The sequence below is a fragment of the Gopherus evgoodei genome, unplaced genomic scaffold, assembly GCF_007399415.2.
Source record: "Gopherus evgoodei ecotype Sinaloan lineage unplaced genomic scaffold, rGopEvg1_v1.p scaffold_58_arrow_ctg1, whole genome shotgun sequence".
NCBI lineage: Eukaryota > Metazoa > Chordata > Testudines > Testudinidae > Gopherus > Gopherus evgoodei.
In genome coordinates this window covers 1,033,957-1,055,229 of record NW_022060079.1, presented here as the reverse complement: position 1 = coordinate 1,055,229, position 21,273 = coordinate 1,033,957, and positions in this window count along the sequence as shown.

The window sequence follows — 21,273 nt, the reverse complement described above, 5'->3', positions numbered from 1 at the left end:
GGCTGCTATCGCTGTGGCCAACGAGGTCACATACGGGCCCAGTGCCCCAAGCTCAGGGACAGACCAAGCAGACCCAACCCGCAGAGGGTGGACTGGGTAAAAACCCAATCGGAGGAGGGGCTACATTCCCAGGAAAGGGGGGTTGGCAACATACCACCTATGGATGCTCCCGGTTCCGGGTTTTTGGTTTACCGGGTGGGCGCGGGGCTGCCCCTCCGGAAGGAGTGCATTGTTTCCCTGGAAGTGGATGGGAGGAAGGTCACTGGGTACTGGGACACGGGCGCAGAGGTGACGCTGGCCCGGCCCGAGGTGGTGGCCTCAGATTGGATGGTGCCCAACACCTACCTGACCCTGATGGGCGTGGGCAGGACCCCATTCAAGGTACCCGTGGCAAGGGTACACCTAAAATGGGGGGCCAAGGAGGGCCCCAAGGATGTGGGGGTACACCCACATTTGCCCACTGACGTGTTAATGGGAGGGAACCTTAAAGACTGGCCTAGTAACACCCAGAGTGCCCTGGTCGTGACTCGTAGTCAGAGTCGGCAAATGTCACTGCTCCCCGACAACGGGGAAGGTACTCGACCCGAGGTGCAGGACCCTAACCCAGGGAGCGGGGAACGCCCAGGGGCACGGTGCAGAGAGGCTGCAGCCTCAGACCCAGCCAGCAAGAGGGAGCCGGTCCCCATTCCTGTCCCAGCTGCTGAGTTCCAGGCCGAGTTGCAGAAAGATCCCTCCTTGCGGAAGCACAGGGACCGGGCTGACCTTAGTGCGGTACAGACCATGAGGAGAGGTTGCAAGGAGAGGTTCCTGTGGGAGAAGGGGTTCCTGTACCGAGAATGGGCTCCCCTAGGGGAAGTAGAGTCATGGGGGATCAGGAGGCAGCTGGTGGTCCCCCAGAAGTTCCGTCACAAGCTGCTGTACCTGGCCCATGACATCCCTCTCGCGGGGCACCAGGGAATCCGACGCACCAGGCAGAGGCTGCTACAGAACTTTTACTGGCTTGGGGTCTTTACCCATGTCCGACAGTACTGCCAATCCTGTGACCCCTGCCAGAGGGTGGGGAAGGCCCCGGACAAGGGGAAAGCGGCTTTGAGGCCTTTACCCATCATAGAAGAACCTTTCCAGAAGGTGGCCATGGACATAGTGGGACCCCTCAGCAAGACGACCCGGTCAGGGAAGAAATACATCCTGGTGGTGGTGGATTTTGCTACTCGCTACCCCGAGGCGGTGGCCTTGTCCTCTGTCGCAGCAGACACAGTGGCAGCTGCGTTGCTGACAATTTTCAGCCGGGTGGGGTTCCCCAAGGAGGTCTTAACGGACCAGGGGTCCAACTTCATGTCAGCCCTGCTCCGGTCCTTATGGCAGAAATGTGGGGTCCAGCACAACTGGGCCTCAGCGTATCACCCCCAGTCCAACGGGCTGGTAGAAAGGTTCAACAGGACGCTGAAGATGATGCTAAAAACATTTATAAACCAGCATCCGCAAAATTGGAACAAGTACTTACCTCACCTGCTGTTTGCGTACAGGGAGGTACCCCAGAAATCTACCGGGTTTTCACCTTTCGAACTGTTGTATGGAAGGCGGGTAAGGGGGCCCCTAGACCTGATGAGGGACGAATGGGAGGGGAAGGCCGCTCCCGAGGGAGAGTCAGTGGTGAAGTATGTCCTGACCTTCTGGGAAAGACTGGCCGAGCTCATGGGCCTGGCCAGGGAGAATCTGGCCCGAGCCCAGAGAAGGCAGAAGGTCTGGTATGACCGCACGGCACGGGCCCGTGCCTTCGCCACCGGGGATCAGGTGATGGTTCTCATCCCCGTAAGAAAAAACAAACTCCAGGCCGCCTGGAAAGGGCCCTTCAAGGTTATCAAGCAACTAAATAAGGTAAACTATGTGGTGGAGCTGTCAAACCGGGCACATCACCGTCGGGTGTACCATGTGAACATGATGAAACCATACTATGACGGGGAATGTGGTGTTGGCCGTGTGTGGACATTGGGAGGGGCAGAAAAATGACCCCTTAGTGGATCTATTCCCTGGGACAAAAGCTGGTTCCCCCCTGGAGGCGATTCCCCTCTCTGATCAACTGACCCCGGGCCAGCACGCTGAGATCAGAGGGGTGCTGCATCTATACCGACAGCTGTTTTCCAACCAGCCTGGACACACTAATTTGACTGTCCACCAGGTGGAGACCGGGTCACACCCCCCTATAAGATGCTCCCCTTTTCGGGTCACTGGTAAAACTGCCCAGGATCTTGAAAGAGAGGTCAGGGACATGCTGGCTTTGGGGGTGATCCAGCCGTCTTCCAGCCCTTGGGCCTCGCCAGTGGTGCTGGTTCCCAAGAAGGATGGGTCAATCTGGTTCTGTGTGGACTATCAAAAGCTCAGTGCCATCACCGTATCTAATGCCTACCCTATGCCCAGGGCTGACGAGCTCCTAGACAAGCTGGGAGGTGCTCGGTACCTCACCACCATGGATCTTACCAAAGGCTACTGGCAAGTGCCGCTGGATGCAAATGCCAGGCTAAAATCGGCCTTTATCACCCCTCTGGGGCTCTATGAGTTTTTAACCCTGCCCTTCGGCCTCAAGGAAGCGCCGGCCACCTTCCAGCTCCTGGTAAATCAGCTACTAAAAAAAATAAAAAGTTTTGCCGTGGCGTATATTAACAACATCTGCGTCTTCAGCCAAACCTAAAAAAACCATGTGTCCCAGGTTAAACAAGTCCTAAACCAACTCCAAAAGGCTGGGTTAACAGTAAAGGCTAAAAAGTGCAAGGTGGGAATGGCTAAAGTATCTTACCTGGGCCATCGGGTGGGGAGCGGCTGCCTGAAGCCGGAACCCGCCAAGGTGGAGGTGATCAGAAACTGGCCTGCTCCCCAAACTAAAAACAGGTCCAGGCCTTTATTGGAATGGCGGGGTACTATCGAAGGTTCGTGCCCCACTTTAGTGCCATAGCCGGCCCCATCACTGAACTGTGCAAAAAGGAAAAGCCAGACAAGGTGATCTGAACTGAGCAGTGCCAGGAGGCTTTCCGGGCGCTGAAGGAGGCTCTGGTTAGTGGCCCAGTTCTGGCAAACCCAGATTTTGACAAACCCTTTATGGTGTTCACCAATGCCTCAGACACGGGACTGGGGGCGGTGTTAATGCAGAAGGATGAAAAGGGGGAAAGACACCCCATTGTGTACCTGAGTAAGAAGCTGCTACCCCGGGAACAAAGCTACGCGGCCATCGAGAAGGAATGCCTGGCCATGGTGTGGGCCCTTAAGAAGCTAGAGACATATCTCTTTGGGCGACACTTCACCGTGTACACCGACCACTCTCCCCTGACCTGGCTGCACCAGATGAAAGGAGCCAACGCCAAGCTCCTGAGGTGGAGCCTGCTCCTGCAGGACTAGGACATGGACGTGGTCCATGTGAAGGGAAGTGCCAACCTGACAGCGGACGCGTTGTCCCGGAGAGGGGGCCCTGAACTTCCCCAGGTCACTGGGCAGAGTGACCCTGGTCAGTTCAGTCTCGAAGGGGGGAGAGATGTGATGGAGTAGGGACTGTCTGTGTGGGGAGTGGGAGAGCAGGGGAGGACTTTAGGGGATGGACGATGCCAGGGCCTGTAACCTGAGCTAGGTAAGGGAGGGGAAAGGTCAACACCTTTGCCCGGGAAGGGGACAAAGGAAGGGGGTGGCAGGAGGGAAGCAGTTTGAGTTTGGGCTTGGGGCTGGATGGGTGGAATTCAGGGTATCCTAGCTAGGATCCAAGCACCCTGAAAGCCCAGAAGGACTCGGTGGAGGGGTCCTGACTGTGCCTGCAGCTCTGCTGTAACCTGTGTTCCTGTTGTCCAATAAACCTTCTGTTTTACTGGCTGGCCGAGAGTCACTGTGGGTCCCAGGAAGAGGGGTGCAGGGCCGGACTCCCCCACACTCCGTGACAACAGGGCCTTGTCCCAGAGAGGTGTATGTGTGTGTGTCTCTCTCTCTGTTTAAAGCACTTTGAAGACAGTTTGTCACAGGACCCAGCAGTGGAGGGAGGAGGGTTCTGGTGCTGGCAGTACTGGGTGGACCCGCAGAACCAGAGTCAGACATTTCCCTGGCTCTGACCTGCTGCCGTCGCTACCCCAGCCCCAGGCACAAACTCCTTGCTGAGCCGTGTGCGTTATCCCAGGGATACAGACACGGCCCTTTCTGTGCTGCCCTGGGTGAGCGTCCGGCGCGGGGGCTCCGTGGACCCTGGGCCTGCAGCTGCGGGTCTCCCCCGTGTCTGCGGCTGGGGGTCTGGCAGCTGCTGTGTGTGTTCTCGTCGGCGTGAGATGGACCCGCCAGAGACTGTTACGCTGCTGTTAAAATCACCTTTTCATTCGCTATAAACATCGACACGAAATTAACCAAAGTGGAATCGACCCATCTTTACCTTGTGGAAATGAACCGTTCGGCCGTGTCAGGTAATAACGAGGGACGGTTCGTTTTGCCGGTTTCCCACCACACAGTTCATTGAAATCGCCCTGTTCCCAAGAGCTTTTTCCTTTTCATTGGTCGCATTTCTCAATGCACAGAAGTTTTGTGAGGTGGTTTCTAGCCCTGCTGGCGCCTGGCAACCACAACACCTCTAGGGGCTCAAACCTGGAGGGTGTTTAAACAAAACCGGGAGTTTGAAAATCCTCAAGGGCTTTTTTAAGCTGATCTCAATTTTTCGGGGGCCCAGCTGGTGATTTCTGACCCCTTGGAGTTATGGATATAAGCGTTCCTCCTCAGCGACCCCGACTGAGCTTTCAGGGTGGGTTCCTCAGCGGTGGAGATCAGCGTGGCCACGCTGGGGCGATGGAGCTGAGTTACCCCAGCGGGAGCACTGGCTCCTCGGTGCTGGCGATGCTCCGTCTCCTGCTGTGCGGCGTGGGCAGAGCTGTGTGTGCTGAGGGGCGCCATTGCAGGCTAGCTTTGAGGTTGGGTTTTCCTCCCCCAGACCCGCTCATCGCTCCCCGTCACCCACCCCGGTACTACCAATTATTGTGAGAGTCAGTCTGTCCTTAAAGCCCCAGCTCCTGGATTGCTGTGACCATGGCTGAGCCCTCACGGTTCCCAAGCACAGTGTGAAACCCACCCCCAGCTCACAGCCTGCGGGTGAACACAAACCACCTTTTGGAACTTTTTACAAACTCATGGTTTTGGGGGCCCTGACCCCTGGGGTTCCAATGCCGGGGGCTGGCAATGCTGCACCCCCAGAAACGGACCCTGCCCTGCCCTATGGGTGGGTTTCCAGTTCCAGCCTGCTTCCCACTCAGCATCCACACACGCCCCATTGGCTATGCTGCTGGGCTCTCAGCTCACAGCTATAGGGGCTGTGTAGGGCCCCCTACAGCAGAGCAGGGAGCTGCCTGGGGGTGGGGTGCAAATCCCCTTGTGTCCCCGCAGGGCAGGGATCCTGTACACCTGGATCTGAGCTGCCAATTAACGCACCCCAGTTACTGGAGCCGTCTGGGGGAGGCTCCAGCCCAGCTGAACTGGCTCTGAGCAGGACCGAGCGGCACAGACCCAGCTACTCCTAATCAGAGGGCACTCTGGGAGTGGCTAATCCGGATCAGCTCAGCGCTGCGTTCACACCTAGGTCACACGGCTCATGTTTGCTGACACGTTGCCCTAGTCCATTGCAGCTCGTGCCACAGCCATAACCCACCCCAGCCCATGGGCCGCTCCTGCCAGTCGGGGGGGGGGGGGGAGATTGGGGTTAAATACCCCCAGGTTCAGCCAGTTTGCTGCTCCACGTGGCATCAGGCCCAGGCTGGCAGTGGGGAGCCCTGGCGAGGAAATGGGGGGGAGGCGATGCCAGCTCTGGGCCCAGCTGCCAAGGGATTTGCTGGATACAGACCCAGCAAACAACCTGCCCTGATTAGCCACTAGAAGGAGCCCGCAGCTGCTTTATCACCCGCCTGTGAGTCAGGCCCTTTCCGAGAAATCAGCCGGGAGAGGAGAAACCTTCCCTGGCTGGGCTCCGGGGTGCTGCTGCCTCGCTGGGCTCTGGGGCGCTGGGACAGAAATCCCCTGCCTGTGTGGCCCAGCCTGGGCCTCCTCTCTGCCCTGCCCTGCCCTGGGGCACTCAGCCGGGGACAGCGCTGGGATGGGAGACCCGGAACCGGCACTAGCTGGGCCTGGGGCATCCAGGGGCAAAGACACAGGCTGAGCTGGGGGGGAGGGGAGATTGGAGTTAAATACCCCCAGGTTCAGCCGGCCAGGGCCAGTTTGCCGCTCCGCATGGCATTGGGCCCAGGCTGGCAGTGGGGAGCCCTGGTGAGGAAATGGGGGGGAGGCGATGCCAGCTCTGGGCCCAGCTGCCAGGGGATTTGCTGGCTACAGACCCAGCAAACAACCCACCCTGATTAGCCACTAGAAGGAGCCCGCAGCTGCTTTATCACCCGCCTGTGAGTCAGGCCCTTTCCGAGAAATCAGCCGGGAGAGGAGAAACCTTCCCTGGCTGGGCTCCGGGGGTGCTGCCGCCTCGCTGGGCTCTGGGGCGCTGGGACAGAAATCCCCTGCCTGTGTGGCCCAGCCTGGGCCTCCTCCCTGCCCTGCCCTGCTCTGTCCTGCCCTGGGGCGCTCACCCGGGGGCAGCACTGGGATGGGAGACCCGGAACCGGCACTAGCTGGGCCTGGGGCATCCAGGGGCAAAGACACAGGCTGAGCTGGGGCGGTTGGGTCATCCTGGTGCCCAGGGTAAAGTCCCCTATGGCTGCAGCATGACCCCCCCCCAGCAAGTGGGGGCTGATGTTCCCCTGGCCCAGAGACACAAACTCTCCCCAGTGCTGGAAGAGGTCAGGGGGCTCCCAAGTCTGAACAACGCCCCGGGAAAGGCCCAGTGGGGTGAGTGAAAGAGCCCCCAGCAAGGCTGAGGAAGGGTCGGCTCGGCCATGCTGGGGTCAGGCAGCCATGGACAGACGCAGCAGCGAGAGGGGACGGCTCAGGGCTCTGAGCATTGGAGTGAGGCCCTGAAACTTCAGCTTCCTCCTCCCCCACCCCCACCCCCGGCTGGACCACCAGACAGGTCAGTGCATGCGGGTCCCTGGGTGAGACCCGACATCCCCAGCCCCCTGCATGGATATTACAGATCCCACAAGACGCTTCTCATAGGTGCAGGGCTTTGGCCCCGCTGTCCTTGGCCAGTATTTCCACCGGATGTCTGGCTGATGCGCACTTCCCCAGAGGTGGCTGCATTTCCATGGGGCTGCATGTGCTTTGTGAGGCCCCGTAGGACACAAGAAGCATTAGCAATGGCAGGGGGGACTGTGACCCTGAGCTACTTCTGCTGCTCTAAGGGAGTCGGATTTTCCATTGCAGTGACACCGAAAGACCAGAGCCCAGCCCAGGCCCTGTTGTGCCGGACAAACACATCAGACTGACAGCCCCCATCCTGACAAGCTGACCTAACGAGGAGGGGCTGAGGGGCTGCAGCAGTGGGTTGCAGTTTTGCCAGCTCTCACAATTTTGTCATAAGCATTGCGATATTTGAAGGTTTGTCATAAAGTCCCAGCTCCGGGAGTCGGGGAGAAGTTCAGGCTTATTTTAAAAGCAAGTGCCACCCTGGTGATTGCAAAGAAAAGCTTAAAACGGCAAACCGTAAAGACGCAGAAACCAAATTAAAAAAAACTCCATTTTTTGTAAATCTCATGATTTTTTAGCCAATCTCATGATTTTTAGGGGGTGTAATTCATGATGTTTTAACATTTGGGGCTGGTTATAATGCATATGCCTTATGGAAGAAGTGACTTCTGAAGAAGGACCTGACGGAGAAGGCTGGCAGACTTGCTTGGGAAGTGCTGATGAAATGCAATATTTTCCCCCACACTCTGTGTAATTACCTTGCGGAACTCCCTGCCACAGGATGTCACTGAGCTCAAGAACTAAGTAAAACTCACACAGGGACAGGCCATTTCTATGGCTAACAGACTATCCAGGGCTAGACTGGTTCATGCTGACAATGGGCAGGGATATCACATCTCGCGCTGCAGGGCCTGAGCAGATCTCTGATGATCACAGGGCAGATTTTGTCCCACAGCTGTTCCCATGGGCTCTGCTCCTTGTTCTGCCCCAGCTGGCGCCGGTCACTGGTGCGGATGGGAGCCCGGCCTGGAGGCCCCTGGCTCTGACCCGGCCGGCACCGGTCACTAGTGCAGACGGGAGCCCGGCACGGAGGCCCCTGGCTCTGTCCTGGCCGGCGCTGGTCACTGGTGCAGCCGGGAGCCTGACCTGGAGGCCCCTTACTCTGCCCTGGCCGGTGCTGGTCACTGGTGCAGCCGGGAGCCTGGGCTAAATGGACATGGGGTCTGATCCCATGCAGCATCCCTGTGTTCCTCGATAATAATCCCCTTTGTTACCATCCCCTGCCCCGTGTGTGTCCCTGGGGGGGCTTCCCTGACCCATGTATTTATACAGAGGCAATATGATATTTTCTGTCTTATCTATCCTTTTCTTGATGATTCCCAACATTCGGTTTGCTTTTTTGACTGCTGCTGCACATTGAGGGGATGTTTCCAGAGAACTATCCACAATGACTCCAAGATCTTTCTGGAGTGGTAATTTAGATCCCATCATTTTACAAGAATAGTTGGGATGATGTTTTTCCAACATGCATTACTTTGCATTTATTAACATTGAATTTTATCTGCCAGTTTGTTGCCCAGTTTTGTGAGATCCCTTTGTAACTCTTTGCAGTCTGCTTTGGACTCAGCTATCCTGGGTAATTTTGTATCGTCTACTACACATTGTTTACCCCTTTTCTCAGATCATTTATGAATATGTGGAATAGGACTGGTCCCAGTACAGACCCCTAGGGGACACCACTATTTACCTCCCTCCATTCTGAAAATGGACCAGTTATTTATTCCTACCCTTTGTGTCCTGTCTTTTAACCAGTTACCAGTCCATGACAGCACCTTCCCCTTATCCCGTGGCAGCTTACTTTGCTTAAGCGTTCTTGGTGCGGGACCTTGTCTAAGGCTTTCTAAAGGCCAAGTACACTATATCCACTGGATCCCTCTTGTCCATGTCTGTTGACACACTCAGAGAATTCTAGTAGATCTGTGAGACATGATTTCCTTTTACAAAAACCATGTTGATTCTTCCCCAACTTATCGTGTTTGTCAATGTGTCTGATAATTCCCGGGGGGGCGGGGGAGGGAGGGCTTGTGAGGATGCCTGTTACAGTTTGGGCAGCAGAAGGGTTTGTTAGTTGGCTGCACCGCAGCGTAGATGCTAGATGGTCCTTGGTTAGTGCAGAGAGCAGAAAATTACAGCATGGCCCATCCTGGAATTAATTGATAAACTCAACAATAACAAGTCACCGGAACCAGACGGCATTCACCCAAGAGTTCTGAAAGAACTCAAATGTGAAGTTGCGGAACTATTAACTAAGGTTTGTAACCTGTCCTTTAAATCGGCATCGGTTTAAAACAAATAAAAGGAAGTTCTTCTTCACATAGCGCACAGTCAACTTGTGGAACTCCTTACCTGAGGAGGTTGTGAAGGCTGGAACTATAACAGCCTTTAAAAGGGAACTGGATAAATTCATGGTGGCTAAGTCCATTAATGGCTATTAGCCAGGAAGGGTAAAGAATGATGTCCCTAGCCTCTGCTCATCAGAGGATGGAGATGGATGGCAGGAGAGAGATCACTTGATCATTGCCTGTTAGCTTCACTCCCTCTGGGGCACCTGGCAGTGGCCATTGTCGGTAGACAGATACTGGGCTAGATGGACCTTTGGTCTGACCGGGTATGGCCGTTCTTATGTTCTTTTACTATAGTTTCAACCAGTTTGTCTGGTACTGAAGTCAGGCTTACTGGCCTGTAATTGCCAGGATCATCTCTGAAGCCTTTTTTAAAAAATTGGTGTCACAGCAGCTATCCTCCAATCACAGTGCAGTTTTGATTTAAGCAATAGGCTACATTCCACAATTAGTAGTTCTGCCATTTCACATTTGAGTTCCTTCAGAACTCTTGGGTGAATCCCATCTGGTCCTGGTGACTTGTTACTGATCAGTTTGGTCCAAAACTTCCTCTCCTAAACCTCAGTCTGGGACAGTTCCTCAGATTTGTCACCTAAAATAGGCACTGGGAATGGTTCGATAAGAGGCTGCTGTAATCAGCAGACGTGAGGTAGGACTAAGAGGATTTGCCGTTGTTTGTGCTATGTGTGTTCCATAGATTTGAACTGCAGCATTTATCTGTGTGCACTCCAGCTGCATTCTCTGTGTTAGGTGTCATTGTATTGAATGGTGGAGGGGTTTGATTTGGCAGGTTGGCCAAGCTGACACTGTGCTATGAGGTGTGGGTGGGTATGCGCATGCGTGTGTGTACCTTGAGGGATCAAGTCTAGTTCATTTCAATATTGAATTCTGTAGGGCATATCAGTAATGGGGCATGAGGTCTTCTTGCCATGGAATTGCCAGCTGGCTGGTGGCATACGTGGCTGTGGTCTCCGGGATTTAGTGAAGGGTAAGTGAAGGTGTCGTGGATTCACAGGCCCGGTGCTCTGCAATAACTTTGAAACATTCCCTTGGAGGAATCCCCAGGGCGCCAGACCCACTTAGTGTGTCACTCTCTGACTAGGGCAAGTGTCGTGACTTCACCACCTCCTGGAACCGAACCTCGGAGCCATCAGCACCCTGCTTCATGCCAAGGGCTCCTGAAGTGAGTCCACCTGGGTGGGACCTTGACAGAGACTTGTGCACCCAAAGGGAGCGAGGATCCCATCCATTCAGCATCTGCAGGGACTCACCTAGTGTGGGCAGCAGAAGGGTTTGTTAGCTGGCTGCACCGCAGCGTAGATGATAGATGGTCCTTGGTTAGTGCAGAGAGCAGAAAATTACAGCATGGCCCATCCTGGGCACCCCAGAGCTGCAGCCAAGCAGTGCCCACCCTTGGCTCCTGCTCTATCCCTCTGAGTCCCTTTGTCCCACCATGAGCCCTTTGTCTAAGTTCCTGAGTGAGGCACTCCCACCTGGCCCCTCCTCAGGCCTTTGTCCCTCTGCTGGTCTGTGACCTTATTGATATAACCTGGGACCATATAGAACATGGCTGTAACCAAGGCTCTGTAGTGGCACCAAATCTTATGTAAAGGGGGGTCATATAAGGTGTCTAAGACCAGGTTCTGGGTTGCTGGTTAGGATGATGCTGTCTGTATGTATGTATCACTTGGTAGTTGAAGTCATGAGTATTGGCTCTATAGTGTCTATACTGTCTGTATTTCAAAGTTGTGCTGTGTTTCTGGGAGACATCCCAGACAAGTGGGTGTTAGCTCTGCCTAGCCTGCTTGATGCCCATTAAGGACCATCAGCTACACAACTGACCCATTGAGAGGAGGCAGATACGCCTTGTGACTCAGCAGGGTGTGCAGGGACTTGCCCATGTGACTCCAGACTCCATTTTGCTGTAACTTTCCACAGCAGGAATAAAGAAGTGTTCTTATACTTGGAAGAGCCTATATAAGGCGGAGGTCTCATCTCCATTTTGTCTTCAATCCTGCTTCTTACCTCTGGAGGGACTTTGCTACGAACAGAAGCTCTGCACAAAGGACTGATGACCCATCCCAGCCGGGGATGTTCTCCAGAGACTTGATTTGACCCTGCAGTTTACTCCATCACTGCTACAAGCCTGAACTAAGAACTTTCCCATTACTGTATGGAATTGATTCCATTTAACCAACTCTAGCTCTCATCTCTACCTTTTTCCCTTTATGAATAAACCTTTAGATTTTAGATTCTAAAGGATTGGCACCAGCGTGATTTGTGGGTAAGATCTGATGTGTATATTGACCTGGGTCTGGGGTTGGTCCTTTGGGATCGAGAGAACCTTTTTCTTTTACTGGGGTGTTGGTTTTCATAACCATTCATCTCCAGAACGAGTGGCACCGGTGGTGATACTGCGAGACTGGAGTGTCTAAGGAAATTGCTTGTGTGACTTGTGGTTAGCCAGTGGTGTGAGACCAAAGTCCTGTGTGTCTGGCTGGTTTGGTGCCTTAGAGGTGGAAGAACCCCAGCCTGGGGCTGTAACTGCCCTGTTTGAGCAATTGGTCCTGAATTGGCACTCAGTGGGGTCCCGCCAGAACCGGATAGTCACAGGTCAAACCTGGCTGGTTTCCTGTGGAGGGGTTGGGCCATCTAGGGACCTTAGCTGCTGGGCAGCAAGTGTCCTGGGGGTTGGCTTTGCCATTGTCCTCATGGGCTCTCCAGTGACATGAGCCCGAAGCCCCAGAGAGCTAGGAGCCAGTCACACCTGTGTGGTAGCCTACCTGAGTGTAAAGAACCCTTTTCCACCCTCAGGTGAGAATGGTGTATATGGGGGAAACTAAGGCAGGCACCATATTTGTACAGAATACGTATAGAAAATTCCCACTCTGTCACAGAAGGCAAAGTCTCTGTGAGGATGAAGGGGGTAGTAACAGAAAGAGGTAGCTTCAACTACAGTTTTGGGCAGTCGATTAATACTTCGCTTAGAAATGCTCTCTAACCGGCTATGGGGTCAGCTGAGTGACTAATTCCGGTCACTCTGTAGCAATTAACCACACAGGGTGTGGAGTTGTGGGTCTCAGGGGCAGTGTGGTGCAGAGCAGGGCACAAATACCCACAGATCCAGCCGGGCTGCGGCGGTTTGCAGCTCCCGTGGGCGGTGCACGAGCAGGTCTCTGGGCTGCGACGTGCTCTGGAGCAGGCTGCCAGAGGATATGCTGGCTACAGAAATGGCACATCACCAGCTCTGACTGAGCTCCTGTGGGCAAGCGCGCCGCGCGATGTAACCCGGCACGACCGGGGCCGCTGCTGGGAGCTCCTGGCTGAGAGCAGACACCAGCCCTGAGCAGGCAGAGCCGGGCGCCGCTGCAAACTGACGCCTGGGAAGCCCCTGTCACCGGAGCGGCTCTCGCAGCCCAGGGAGCGATGCCGGGCTGAGCAGCGTGGCAGACACACCCCGCGGAAAGCGGCGCCCGGTGCACGGGCAGTCCCGGCGCAGAGACCCGGGGCGGGGGGCGGTTTGCAGCCCAGCTCTCGGGCTAGCGACGAAGGGCCGGGTGGAGGCAGTACAGCCACGGGGCACGGCCTGCGGCGATTCCCCAGCTGCGCCTGCAAAGCAGCTCCCGGTTTGCAGCCCGCTCGTCAACCTGCCCGGACGGCTTCAGCCCGGAGACCGCTGACGCGCCTGGCTCCGTCTGTCAACGTGTACAGAGGCAATGTCCTGAAATCAAACCCTAATTTTGAAAGTTCTCCAGCAGCATTTTTCTTACCTTTGCCTTTTATCAGTGGAAATATTTTAGCATCGATTTGTGTGTGTACAGCCCTGACCGTAGAGGTGCGAGGTGGGGGGAGGGAATATCTTTTATTGCACCAACTTCTGTTGGTGAAAATAGCAAGGTGGCCGTGGCACCTTAGGGACTAACACATTTATGTGGGCAGAAGAGACTTCATTTCAGGCACACGCAGCGCTCTTCCTCAGCTCTACCCAGGGCCGGTGCAAGGAAGTTTTGCACCCTAGGCGAACCTTCCACCTTGCGCCCGCCCCCCAGCCCTGCAGCAGCTCCCCGCCCCCCCCCCCGAAGTGTGCCGCCCGCCCCCGTGGGAGCTCCCCACCCCATGGCCTGAGGAGCCCTGGGGTACCTCCCCACCCCAGCTCACCTCTGCTCCGCATCCTCTCCAAGCAGGACTGCGCAGTGGAACCCCTGGGCTGGCGGCTGCTGGCAGCGGCGTGCTGACCCAGGGGACCTCCCTGGGTTGCCAGCGGCGCGCCAGGGCAGCCCAGAGGATTCCAGGGGCCTGGGGTCTTCAGCGGTGGGGGGCCCCTGCTTTGGCGGTAATTCAGCAGCAGGGGGCTCTTCTGCTCCGGGACCTGCCGCCCAAGTGCCCCGGAGACCCGCTCCAGGGCCCCCCCACCGCCGAATTACCGCCGAAACGGGACCTGCTGCCGAAGTGCCGCCGGGTATTCAGCGGTAATTCTGTGGCGGAGGGCCCCCGCCACGGGTCTCCGGAGCACTTCAGCGACTGGTCCCAGAGCGGAAGGGCCCCCCGCCGCCAAATTACCGCCAAAGACCGGGCTGCATGTCGCCAGCGATAATTCACTGGCGGGGGGTCCTTCTGCCCTGGAGGAGAAGACCCCCCCGCCAGCAAGGACCGGGAGCAGAAGAAGCTCCAGAGGCCCGGGCCCCACTAGTGTTTTCCGGGACTCCCGGAGTGAGTGAAGGACCCCACTCCAGGGGCCTCAAAAAACTCTCCTGGGGGCCCCTGCGGGGCCTGGAGCAAATTGCCCCTCTTGTCCCCCTCTCTGGGCGGCCCTGCTGGTGTGCTGACCCAGAGGAAGCCCTGGGCTGCTGGCTGCCACGGCGGCACCCTGACCCAGGGTCCCCCTGGGTTGCTGGCTGCCGCGGCAGTGCCCTGACCCGAGGGACACCCTGGGCTGCCGGCTGCCGCAGGCTCCGACTCCCTCTCTGTCCCAGCAGCAGCGGCTGCGCAACCATTTAAAAAAAAATTGGGGGGCGCTTTTTGGCGTCCTCAAATCTCGGCACCCTAGGCAACCGCCTAGTGCACCTAAATGGTTGCACCGGCCCTGGCTCTACCAACATTTACAGATAAAATCTTAGCCTTCTGAGCCTAGTTGCAGAAAACAGTGGTGCCACTAGGCTATAGCATGAGCAGACTAAGCAATTGTTTCAAGCCCTGGGAAGCTCAGGGGGGCCCTGATTTTGTGCAACCCCCAAAATAGAATTCATCTTATTTAATGTGGACTTTTTAACAGGAGTATTCAGTGTGTTGTGTTGGTATTTTTTGGTTTTTTTGTGTGTGGAAGTAATGCAGTCAATGTTTTGTTAGGGGGTGGGTGAGGGATAAGGGGGCTCAAAAATATTCCTGCTTAGGGCCCCCAATGATCTAGCACTACCCCAATGCATGTTCCCCAAACACTGGGCAGGTCATTGGAATTTCTATGGAGGGACAGGCCATAGTTGGCTTCTTCCTCTAGTAGCTTCTAAGTGCTGGGCTTTATGGGGGAAGAGGCTTACTCTGTCCTTTGACCAGTTTTTGTTACTTTGTTTTACTTTAATCTAAAATAGAACAAGAAAGCCAAAAAGTAAAATCTCAGCGCACAGAGTATACAGTGTCCTGTATAACAACCTGCAACTGAACGGAGATCTAGTAAAGAGGGTTCGGGCAGAGCAGCGGGTGTGGGGGTGCTTGGGGGCTCTACACTGGCAGAGAAGTGGGGTGTGATGTGGAGGAGGAGAGGGGGGATCCGGAGGGTTGCAGGAGAAGAGGTGCAGGGAAGGGGGAGGTGCGGGAGGACAGGACTGGGGAAGGGTTCAAGGGGAGAGGTGCAGGTGAAGGGAGAGCACAAGGGGAAGGGGTTCAGTGAAGAAGCGATGGGGGGAGGTACAAGTGAAGAGGCTGCGAGCGGGATGGGGGGTGCAGTGTCTGACAGGGGCAGGCATTGACAGCTGCTTCCCCAACCCCGTGCAGGCAGAGCTGAGAGGATAGACACTGACCCCCAGGTGCCCGAGCTGTGGGGGTCCCGTGGCGGGGCCGTATCCCCCACTGCCCCGCTCAGAGCCGGGCTCTGCCTCTCCCCACCCAGGGCCGGCAGCGCAGGGCTGAGGTGGAGGAGGTGCGCAGCGGGCTGGGTCCGGAGGTGGGAGGGGGCAGCTCCCTGGCAGCTTGGGCTGCCCAGGCACTTGCCCTGTTAGCGCGCGAGCTGGGATCCTGCCCAGCCTGGCAGCGCCCTGCACTGCCCACTCAGGCAGCCACCCTGGGGAGACTCAGAACAGAGCAGCAGCAGCAGCAGCAGGACCCCTGCATCCCGGGCCCCACTTCCCTCCTCCCCCGGCGCCTCAAACTCAGGCCGGACTGCAGCTCAGGATGCCCTGCCGCTGGAGAGCCAGAGCATCATCCCCCGGAGCTGAGCCCCTCTCGCTGCCGCAGTCTGGGCTCGGGCTCCCCAGCGGCGGGGCAGCCTGAACTGCAGTCCAACCTGTGCAGCTCAGGCTGCCATGACACTATCTAGTTACTGAGGCCAGAACTGCAGTGTGAGTTCCAGCTTGGCCTGAAAGCCTCAGCTGACAGAGAACATCCTGGTTCAGGGCCGGTTCCCAGCTTTTTGCGCCCAAGCAAAAAAAAAAAAAAAAAAAGGAGTGGGGGCTGGAACACCGCCCCTTGGAAAGTGCTTCCCCAAGCACATGCTTGGAGTGCTGGTGCCTAGAGCCGGCCCTGAGAGAAGGCACAGGAGTGGGTGAGAAGGAAGGGCTTGAGTGGGAGGAGGTCAGAGACATTCCATGCTTCCAATGAACCTTCTCAAGCCCATAGAAAGAATCAACAAATCTTAGGAGCCTCATCTGGTTTCCCACATGGTCTTGTGAGTCTTAGGAGGGAGGCTGACAAACTTTCTGAGTTTTTTGATAGGAAAAACATTTTTTTCCTTTGACAGGTCTCCCTAGTGATCAGATTACAGTTTCAGTTCTGTCTTTGCAAGGAAAAGGACTTGACCAGAGGCTGTCTTGTTTTGTTTAAATGGAAGTTTAGTGCTCCAGCAGAGCCCCTGACATGCTATACTGAGGTTGCCAAAGTTGATTTTTCCATTGTGTAGTTCCTAAGTAAAGTTTAATAACTTTTAGTAGATGAGGTTGCAGTTCAAAATTATGGTCAATTGTTGCAGGGTGGTCCCCTGCTCCTGCCCTGCGGGGCTTGAAACAGCCCAGGAGAGGGCTGTGGCTGGGATAGGAAGCCTGGGCTGATTGGGGAAACTAGGCTCAGATGGGGCCATGCCCCAATCAGGCCTAGCTGGTCCCTATAAGCAGCTGTGAGCCAGAAACCCAGAGAGCATTGGCACTGTGACCACACTCACACTTCAATGCACTGCCACGGGAGTGCTCCTGCAGCAGAGCTGTACAGCTGCAAGTGTAGCCATACCCAAAGGACCTAAGTGGAGCAGGGCTGGGGAAAGGCAGAGGAGCTGGGGAGCTCCAGCCTGGAAAGCCCCAGGCTGTGGCCTAGCAGAAGGCCAAGAGGTACTGGGGGCTGCAGGGGGCAGCCCAGGGGTAGGCCAAGGCAGCAGGTCCAAACCCCTGTTGCCAGTGATGAGTGGCTGACACTGCAGTCTGCCCCAGGGTGCAGGGCTAGACAATGACTGGCAGTAGCTGTATGCTGAGGTGAGGTGGGGGTAGTGTGTGTGTGGGGTTCCCTGGGTAGGGGAGACCCAGAGACTGAGGGATTACTGCCAGGGGGAAGCACCTCAGGTAAAAGGGCACCGGGTCCAGGCAGGGACACTGGGTCAGAGGACAGGTGGATCACTGGCCTGCAGAGGTCGCTCCAGAGCTGGAACGAGCTAATTCCCAGAAGTGACCAGCAAGAGACTCCGCAGGGGTGAGTCTGCTCCTCTACGTGAAGGCAGTAGATCTCTGCTAGGAGAGTCCATTGAACTTGAATTTAATTCTGTCTTTCAGGATTGTAGCTGCAAAGTGGCAAAAAAAAGCTTTATTAGACATAAGGAACTGTGCTTACCTGGAGTATTCTGGGGTTTTCTGATTTGGGAATCACACATCTGATTCACTAAGTTTTGCAGAAAAATCTTACTTCAGCCTTAGGTAAAACCTACCAGTTTTGAGGCCAATATTACTATTTTTTTTTAAAAAAAATTTTAAGCAGGGAAGGTGGCAAAAACTAGTTTTATAGTGGAGACTCAGTCCTTGCAATTTGAGCCACAAGGGGACAAATATCCCCTTAATTAAGAATATAAATTCTTGTGTATTCTGTTATACTTAGTGTTAGGTTACTCTCTAGGATTGCTTCTTTACTTAACAGTGGCTTAACAATGAAATATTCGGTGAGCTTAAACACAAAAAGGAAGCTTACAAGAAGTGGAAATTTGGACATAACTAGGGAGGAGTATGAAAATATTGCTCAAGCATGCAGGAGTGTAATCAGGAAGGCCAAGGCACAGTTGGAGTTGTAGCTATCAAGGGATGTGAAGGGTAACAGGAAGGGTTTCTACAGGTACGTTAGCAACAAGAAGGTGGTCACAGAAAGTGTGGGCCCCTTACTGAATGGGGGAGGGAACATAGTGACAGAGGATGTGGGAAAAGCTGAAGTACTCTTTGATATTGCACTTTGTATACAATTTTATGAAAATATACTAATGTGTGAATATAATGTAACTGGAATATGCTTCATGCAAAAGGTCTCTTGTAAGGGATCGTTACAAAGCTTTTAATCTACAGAGTGTGATCATCCTGTTTGTATGTATGTACCACTCTTGTATCTGAAACTAGAAATATGAAATTTAACTCTGAGGGCCTATTGTAATATGCAAAGTGAGGGCCTTTAATGGTGGTTTAAAATCTTGACGCCTCCCATTAACCAGGACAGTTGTCCGCAGATGGGTGTGTTTTACCTGTAAGTCTTCCTGTATGTGTGTGTGTGCTGGCAAGTGGGCAATGAAGTCTTACAGCGACGTGTGATCATGTCACCAGAACTGGAATCCATCTTTAACCTGGTGTCTTTCCATTGAGAAAGAGGGGGTGGGGACCCAGAGGGACAAAGGATTCCTGCCTTATGCAAAAGATATGTAGGTGGGTGTGTCATAAACAGATGGCTAAGGGTTAATGTCTCTTTTACCTGTAAAGGGTTAAGAAGCTCAGTGAACCTGGCTGACACCTGACCACAGGACCAATGGGGGGACAAGATACTTTCAAATCTTGATGCAGGGAAGTCTTTGTTTGTGTTGTTTGTTTTGTTCTTTGTTCGCTCTTGGGGCTAAGAGGGACCAGACCTGCACCCTAGGTTTCTCCAATCTTTCTGAAACAGTCTCTTATGTTCAAAATAGGAAGTACTAGCTAGAAAAGGCGGATTAGTCTTATGTTTGTTTTCTTAACTTGTGAATGTGTATTTTGCTGGAAGTATTTTTTACCTCTGTTTCTTGTAACTTGAATTCTCAGGCTGGCGGGGGGAAGTCCCTCTAGTCTATATGAGCTGAATACTCTGTAAACATTTTCCATCCTGATATTACAGAGATAATTTTTACTTTTTTCTTTCTTTAATTAAAAGCTTTCTTTTTTAAGAACCTGATTGATATTTTCCCTTGTTTAAGACCCAAGGGGATTGGGTCTGAACTCACCAGGGATTGGTGGGGGGAAAGGAGGGAGGCAAGGTCAATTCCTCTCTGTTTTAAGGAGTTTGGATCAGTGTAGTCTTTCAGGGTAACCCAGGGAGGGGAAAGTCTGGGAGGGGGAAAGGAGGGGGAGGAATGGTTCATTTCTCCTGGTTTTGAGACTTAAGGGGTTTGGGTCTTGGGTTCCCCAGGGAAGGTTTTGGGGGAACAGAAAGTGTGCCAAACACTGTATTTTGGCTGGTGGCAGTGCTATCAGATCTAAGCTAGGAATTAAGCTTAGAAGGGTACATTCAGGTCCCTACTTTTTGGACACTAAAGTTCAAAGTGGGAAAAATACCTTGACAAGCAGGAACAGAACAAATGGGGCTGCAGTCATGAGAAATCTAGCCACCACCTGAGCTGGAACAAGGGTGTACCGGGGAAAGGATTGGGCCCAGACTAGGAAGGTGTCTCCAGTCTGTGAAAGAAACTTATTGAAACATCTCTCAGGGTGAGGTTTTATCTGTATTCAGTTTTATTACTGTAGTAGGCTTAGACTTGCATGTTCTATTTTATGTTGCTTGGTAATTCACTTTGTTCTGTCTGTTACTACTTGGAACCACTTAAATCCGACTTTCTGTATTTAATAAAATCACTTTTTACTTGTTAATTAACCCAGAGTATGTATTAATACCTGGGGGGGCAAACAGCTGTGCATCTCTCTCTATCAGTGTTACAGAGGGCGAACAATTTGAGTTTACCCTGCATAAGCTTTATACAGGGTAAAACGGATTTATTTGGGTTTAGACCCCATTGGGAATTGGGCATCTGAGTGTTAAAGACAGGAACACTTCTGTAAGTTGCTTTCAGTTAAGTCTGCAGCTTTGGGGCATGTGGTTCAGACCTTGGCTCTGTGTTGGAGCAGACGGGCAGGTCTGGCTCAGCAAGACAGGGTGCTGGAGTCCCAGGCTGGCAGGGAAGGCAGGGGCAGAAATAGTCTTGGCACATCAGTTGGCAGTTCCCAAGGGGGGGTCCTGTGATCCAACTGGTCACATGCTCAGTGCTTTTTCTGCCTTGATCTTCACAGGCAAGGGCAGCTCCCAGACTGCTGCACTGGGCAGCACAGTATGGGGAGAAGGTGACCAGCCCTCTGTGGAGAAAGAACAGGTTAAGGAGCAATAGTCAACATGGTTTCTGTAAAGGGAAATTGTGTCTTACTAATCTATTAGAGTTCTTTGAAGGGGTCAACAAACATGGACAAGGGGGATCCAGTGGACATAGTGTACTTAGATTTCCAGAAAGCCTTTGATAAGGTCCCTCACCAAAGGCTCTTATGTAAATTAAGCTGTCATGGGATAAAAGGGAAGGTCCTTTCATGGACTGAGAACTGGTTAAAAGGCAGGGAACAAAGGGTAGGAATTAATGGTAGATTCTCAGAATGGAGAGGGGTGACTAGTGGTGTTCCCCAAGGGGCAGTACTAGGACCAATCTTATTCAACTTATTCATAAATTACCTGGAGAAAGGGGTAAACAGTGAGATGGCAAAGTTTGCAGATGATACTAAACTGCTCAAGATAGTTAAGAGCAAAGCAGACTGTGAAGAACGTCAAAAAGATCTCACAAAACTAAGTGATTGGGCAATAAAATGGCAAATGAAATTTAATGTGGATAAATGTAAAGTAATGCACATGGGGAAAAAATAACCCCAACTATACATACAATATGATGGGGGCTAATTTAGCTACAATGAGTCAGGAAAAAGATCTTGTCGTCATCATCGTGGATAGTTCTCTGAAGATGTCTATGCAGTGTGCAGAGGCGGTCAACAAAGCAAACAGAATGTTATGAATCATTAAAAAGGGATAGAGAATAAGACTGAGAATATATTATTGCCCTTCTATAAATCCATGGTACACCCACATCTCAAATACTGGGTACAGATGTGGTCTCCTCATCTCAAAAAAATATACTGGCCCTAGAAAAGGTTCATTAAAGGGCAACTAAAATGATTATGGGTTTGGAGAGGATCCCATATAAGAAGAGATTAAAGAGCCTAGGACTCTTCAGCTTGGGAGAGAGGAGACTAAGGGGGGGATATGGTAGAAGTATAAAAAATCATGAGTGATGTGAAGAAACTGGATATGGAAAAGTTATTTACTTGTTCCCATAATATAAGAACTAGGGGTCAAC